The sequence below is a fragment of the Giraffa tippelskirchi genome, chromosome 8 (assembly GCF_054371585.1).
Source record: "Giraffa tippelskirchi isolate mGirTip1 chromosome 8, T2T-mGirTip1v1.2.pri, whole genome shotgun sequence".
Lineage (NCBI taxonomy): Eukaryota > Metazoa > Chordata > Mammalia > Artiodactyla > Giraffidae > Giraffa > Giraffa tippelskirchi.
In genome coordinates this window covers 916,606-923,262 of record NC_137282.1, presented here as the reverse complement: position 1 = coordinate 923,262, position 6,657 = coordinate 916,606, and the positions used below count along the sequence as shown (strand labels likewise).

Sequence of the window (6,657 nt, the reverse complement as noted above, 5' to 3'; positions counted from 1 at the left end):
GACATTTTTTATCTCCCACCCCATCTCTCTCTTGGCTCTTTCATTTTCATGTTGATGTGAGGATTTGCCGTCCACTTTGATGGTTGAGAAACCATTCAAATCCTATAACTTGAGGTGGGAAATAGGGTTGTATCTTGAAGAGACAGCCCCCAAATTTAAAATGTCCTTTAAACTAGGTCATAGCACAATTTTTAGGTAATATTCAACAAGTTTCATTTTTGGACTAAGAGAACTATTCTTTTATGATTTTCTTTATCTATTTGATATCACCATACTATAAAATTCACTAGTTAAAGCTCCTCCAACTTTTTCTTACAATTACATTCAGTGTAAAAATCAATCGACAATGACATAAACAGATGGAGATATATTCCATGTTCCTGGGTAGGAAGACTCAATATTGTGAAAATTACTGTAGTACCAAACACAATCTACAGATTCAATTTGATCGCTTTCAAATCACCAATGGCATTTTTCACAGATCTAGAATAAAAAATTTCACAGTTCATATGCAAACACAAAAGACCAAGAATAGCCAAAGCGCTCTTCCTTGAGAAAGAAGAATGGAGCTGACTTCAGATTGTACTACCAAAGGAGGCAAGAATATACAATGGGGCAAAGACAGCATCTTAAATAAATGATGCTGGGAAAACATGTAAAAGAATGAAATTGGAACATTCCCCAACACCATACACAAAGAGAAACTCAAAATGGATTAAAGACCTAAATGTAAGACCAGAAACTATAAAACTCTTAGAGGATAACATAGACAGAACATTCGATGACATAAATTAAAGCAAGATCCTCTATGACCCACCTCCTAGAATAATGGAAAATAAAAATGAAAGTAAACAAATGGGATGTGATTAAACTTAAAAGCTTTTGCACAGCAAAGGAAACTATAAGCAAGGTGAAAAGACAACTCTCAGAATGGGAGAAAATAACAGCAAATGACTGACAAGGGATTAATTTCCAAATATACAAGCAGCTCATACAACTCAATACCAGAAAATCAAACAACCCAATCAAAAAGTGGGAAAAAGACCTAAACAGACATTTCTCCAAAGAAGACATACAGATGACTAACAAACACATGAAAAGATGCTCAACATCACTCATTATTAGAGAAATGCAAATCAAAACTACAATGAGATATCACCTTACACCAGTCAGAATGGCCATCACCAAAAACTCTACAAACAATAAATGCTAGAGAGGGTGTGGAGAAAAGGAAATGCTCTTGCAATGTTGGTAGGAATGTAAATTGATACAGCCACTATGGAAGACAGTATGGGGATTCCTTAAAAAACTAGGAATAAAACCACCATATGACCCAGCACTCCTATTCCTAGGCATATACCTGGAGGAAACCAAAATTGAAAAAAGACACATGTATCCCATTGTTCACTGCAGCACTATTTACAATAGCTAGAACATGGAAGCAACCTAGATGCCCATCGACAGATGAATGGACAAAGAAGTTGTTTTACATATACGCAATGGAATATTACTCAGTCAGAAAAAGGAACACATTTGAGTCAGTTCTGATGAGGTGGATGAACCTAGAATCTATTATACAGAATGAGGTAAGTCAGAAAGAGAAAGATAAATTTTGTATTCTAGCGCATACATATGGAATCTAGAAAAATGGTACTGAATAATTTATTTACAGGGCACCAATGGAGAAACAGACATAGAGAACAGACTTATGGACATGGGGAGAGGTGAGGAGAGGGTGAGATGTATGAAAAGAGTAACATGGAAACTTCCATTACTATGTGTGAAATAGATAGCCAACGGGAACTTGCTGTGTGGCCCAGGAAACTCAAACAGGGGCTCTGTATCAACCTAGAGGGGTGGGATGGGGAGGGAGACGGGAGGAAGGTTCAAAAGGGAGGAGATATGTGTATATCTACGGCTGATTCATGTTGGGGTTTGACAGAAAACAACAAAAGTCTGTAAAGCAATTATCCTTCACTTAAAAAGCAAATTAATTTAAAAAATCAATCCACAGTCAGTCAAGAGTACTCTGTCCATGGAATTCCCCAGGCAAGAATACTGGTGTGGGTAGCCATTCCCCTCTCCAGGATATCATCCTGACCCAGGGACCAAATTCATGTCTCCCACCTGGCAGGCAGATTCTTCACCATCTGAGCCATCAGGGAATGTGAAAGTATCATTTTTCCCGTATACTCTCCAAAACTGCAAATCATTAAAAAAAAAAAAATTAACCTTTGTTAATTGTATAGGTTAAACTGGCATTTACATTCTTTGATACCAGCAGACCTGTCTTATAAGAAATTCTATCTTTGGCTATCTATTTTACATATGGTGATGTAAGTTTCCATGAAGGAATACTTCATGATGAAAGAAGTGTACATTCTAAATTCATGTTAATGTATGATAAAGTTTATTTTATGTGTATGTATTTCTCACTTTGGGCTTCCTAGGTGCTAGTGAGAAAGAACCCTCCTGCCGATGCAGAAGGCTTAAGAGCGGCTGGTTCCATCCCTGGATTGGGAAGATCTCCTGCAGGAGCGCATGGCAACACACTCCAGTGTTCTTTCCTGGAGAATCCCTTGGACAGAGGAGCCTGGCAGGCTGCAGTCCACGGGGTCGCAAAGAGTTGGACATGACTGAAGGGACTTAGCATGCATGCACACACACTTTTTTTAAGTTATTGAGTACTTACATGATCTCATTAAAAGATGTTACACCACTGAACATCTACAAAATAAACATAAGTACTTGTACAAAATACTGTTTACTATGAGACTCACCATATGTGTGGGGAACAAATACATCATTTCTTTATTCTTTAATTATTCCAAGTTCCCTTGACTTATTGGCAGGAATCCCACCAGTTTCCATTGACACATGTTTTCTCCTGACCTCTAAGTGTTCAAAAGATCCAAGAGTCTTACCTGGTGCAAAGGTAAGTCAGCTTTCTCCTGACATCAAGAGGAGAAGGAACTGGAGACTAATTAAAACCCTAGAGTTGTCATCATTAGAGCAGAATCTTGCAGTCCTTGGGAAATTTGTGCATAAGATAATACCCGGTCCATAATACACGGCTTCTAACATGGTGCCACTTGTGGGCTTCAAGTTATAGCTCTGTTATTTAACACCCATATATACAGCCACTATTCCCCAAAGAAAATTTCTGTTTTTTTCCCCCAAAGAAAATTTCTTGCCAAGTATTTGGATTTACAGCAACTACCAGAAGTAGCTACAGTTCAAACTATGTTTGCTTTAGGAACTCAAGTCCCTTCCCCCCCCAACATGATGTTATTTCTAGGAAACTTACTAAATGTGCCTGCTACTGATCTTGGTTGGAGATCTGTAGTTCACTAAAGAAATCTTCCTAACACTGAAATGAAAGCCTTATTCTTGGTAACTCTCAAATTCTTGGATTACATATTTCTGAAGGGCAGAGACTCGGGGCTTCCCTGATGGCTCAGCAGGTAAAGAATCTGCCTGCAATGCAAGAGACAAAGGAGATGCAGGTTCAATCCTTGGTTAAAGAAGATCCTCTGGAGGAGGAAATGGGAACCCACTTAACACTATTGCCTGAAAAATCCCACGGATAGAGGAGTCTGGAGCCCCAAAGAGTGGGGCACGACTGAGTGTGAGCACAGCAACAAAGGGGAGGACTTGAGCCGATGTCAGACTTGTTAACAGTCTAACGACTGAAGGTTTTACTTGGTGCCTGCCAGCACAGGAATTTTAAATAAAAAGATGATTATATATCAAATGAAAGAAAGAGAAAGTTTCATTCTGGTGCTTCCAAATAGGATTAGAACGGTTGGGCAAAGTCCTCCTCTGCCTTCCCAGTTAAACATTTTATAGACCAGGGGTCACAGGAGTTGTAATCTTGCTCATACCAGAAAGGAGTCTGTCAAGAGCCAAATGGCCATGCTAAAAGACTCCTAAGTAAGGTCTGTTCCAGATAAAGTCTCACTTTGTAGATATAAGAAACTCTGGTTTTAAAGACTTTATTTTAAAAACTTCCTTTAAAAGGAACCCTTTGTTAAACATCCTTGTCTTGGCAGATATAGTCTACCCTGTAGAAATACAAAATCCAAGAAACTTGAGAGCTATCAAGAATAGATTTCTCCATGTTACTAAATGGCATGATTTCATCCTTTTTAATGACCGAGTAATATTCCACATATATATATGTACCACATCTGTATCCATTCATCTGTCAATGGACATTTATGTTGCTTCCCTGTCTTGGCTATTGTGAACAGTGTTGCAGCAACCATTACAGGGTGCATGGGTGGTTCAGTGGTAGGATTCTCGCCTGCCATGCAGGAGGTCCAGGTTCAATTTCTGGCCCATGCGGCCACAGCATCCCCTTTTTAGGACTTCCCGGTAGCTCCAATGGTAAAGAATCTGCCTGCAAAGCAGGAGACCAGGGTTCGATCCCTGGGTTGGGAAGATCCTCCGGAGAAGGGAATGGCAACCCACTTCAGTATTCTTGCCTGGAGAATTCCATGGACAGAGAAGCCTGGTGGGCTACAGTTCGTGGGGTTGCAAAGAGTCGGACAGGACTGAGCGAGTAACACAAACATTACGGGGCATATACCCTTTCAAACCGTGGTTTCCTCCAGACACATGCTCAGAATCGGGATTGCTGGGTCACAGGTAGCTCTATTTTTAGTTTTTTAAGAAACCTCTACACTGTTCCCCTCAGTGGCAATTTACATTCCCACCAACAGTGCAGGAGAGGTCCCTCTCCCCCCACCCTCTCCAGCACTTACTGTTTGTAGACTTTCTGATGATGGCCATTCTGACTGGTGTGAGGTGACATCTCATGGTAGTTTTGATTATCATACAAAGTGAAGTAAGTCAGATAGAGAAGGACAAATGTCATGATATCACTTATATGAGGAATAGAAACAATAGATACAAATCAATTTACCCAGCAGTTACAGAGTCACAGACTTAGAAAACAAACTTATGGTTATCAAAGGGGAAATGTGGTGGGGGGATAAATTGGGAGTCTGGGACTGACACGTACACACTCTTATATTTCAAACGGACAAGCAACAGGGACCCATCGTTTGGCTGGTGGACCAGGGACTGCTGCTCAATATTCCATAATAACCTAAAAGGGAAGAGAGTCTCAGAAAGAACAGATAAATATGTATGTATAACTGAGTCACTTTGCTGCACACCTGAAACTGACACAGCAGTGTTAACCAACTACGCTCCAATGAAAATTTTAGAAAAGAGTTGGTTTCTAAGAGCTCCTAGGTCTTCAACCTCTTAATTTTTCTTCCAAATTTATTTGTTCATGAGAAATAAACTTATTTATTCATGAGCCTAGGATAAACTATATATCCAGGGATTTAAAGGTGAATTGGGCTTGTCCATAGCAAGCTCATATGTGAGTAGACATGCCAACAAAAAACCAGGAGGGAACTATGAACAGGGTGCTAGGGAAAAGAGAAAGTGGCTGACTGCCTGCAAGAGAGCATCAGAGTAAACGTAGGATCTGAGCTGGTTCTAAGCCGGTTGGGCGCCTGGTCAGACTCCACACCTGCCATGCTCTGAATTAGTAGCATGGACTTCTTGATCATATGTGGTTTGGCATTATCTCCTTCCTCTCTCACACCTACCTTCTGGAATATTTAGGCTTTTTCTCAAATAATGGAAGACTGCTTTTTAAGAAATGATAGAATTATATTTGTGCTTCTGTATTAGAGCTGTGAAGATGTGCTCTGAATATTCATCTGAAAAAGGGTATTTAATGATTCTTCAGGTGAAGATGAAGCAGAGAGCCATGTCAGGAAGAGGGAAATATATATATTTATCTAAAAATATTCAGAGGGAAATTGAAGGAGGTAGCAGGTTCAGGTATAAATAAAATAATTTCACTGGGATTTATGAAAGAGACCCTACCATTGCTCACTATAGAAGGAGAAAAAAAGAGTTAGAGATGAAGGAGAGGAGTTGTGAGCTATGTCTAGAAAGATAGACTGTGAGGGCCTTCTGTGCATAATAATTCCAAAGAAAAGGTTTTATTCGGGGGGCATACAGTGGAGTTTGAATTTTAAGAAGATAATTATCTAGGCAATACGGAAGATGAGCCAAAATGAGAAGGGGTGTCGATAGAAAGTTTGGTTAGGGGAGGTTGCAGTGAGGATAAGGTAAATATAGCAGCATTTCCTACACAAAAGCAACTGGATTAGAAATTCTGTGAATCAGAAAATATAGAATTTGGTGACGATTCAATTGTATGGGGAAATAAGTTAGACTCCATCTTGGACACGTTGGTGGATAGTGATTCCATAATCCAGACTAGTGAGAAAAGATGAAGACAGATTGCGATGGATGATTGAGGATGGTCAGGCATGCTAAGCTTTGGAGGCCAGAAAAGGCTCTAATGGGTGCGTAAGGAATTGAATATATGAGTCTGGTGCTTTATATATAATTGGTAACTAGAGAGCAAAACATAAGTAGTTACCATTATAATAGTCACAGTCATGGCTGCCTAACTATAGACAAAGAGTTTAGAAATGAGATAAATAGAAGGTCCATGATGAAACCTAGAGAACATTTAACTGATGGCAGAGAAAGAAAATCCAAAGAAGGAAATTGAAAATGTCTAGTTAGAGATGTAATAAAACACAATTTTCCTTTAAAATG

The 6,657-nt window shown here is 39.5% G+C and overlaps 1 non-coding gene across 1 annotated transcript; it reads left to right on the top strand.

Moving 5' to 3' along the window:
* Positions 1-4,276: 4,276 nt before the first annotated feature.
* TRNAG-GCC (transfer RNA glycine (anticodon GCC)) lies at positions 4,277-4,347 on the top strand. Its single transcript has one exon. It is a non-coding gene; the product is annotated as a tRNA-Gly (tRNA).
* Positions 4,348-6,657: the final 2,310 nt, after the last annotated feature.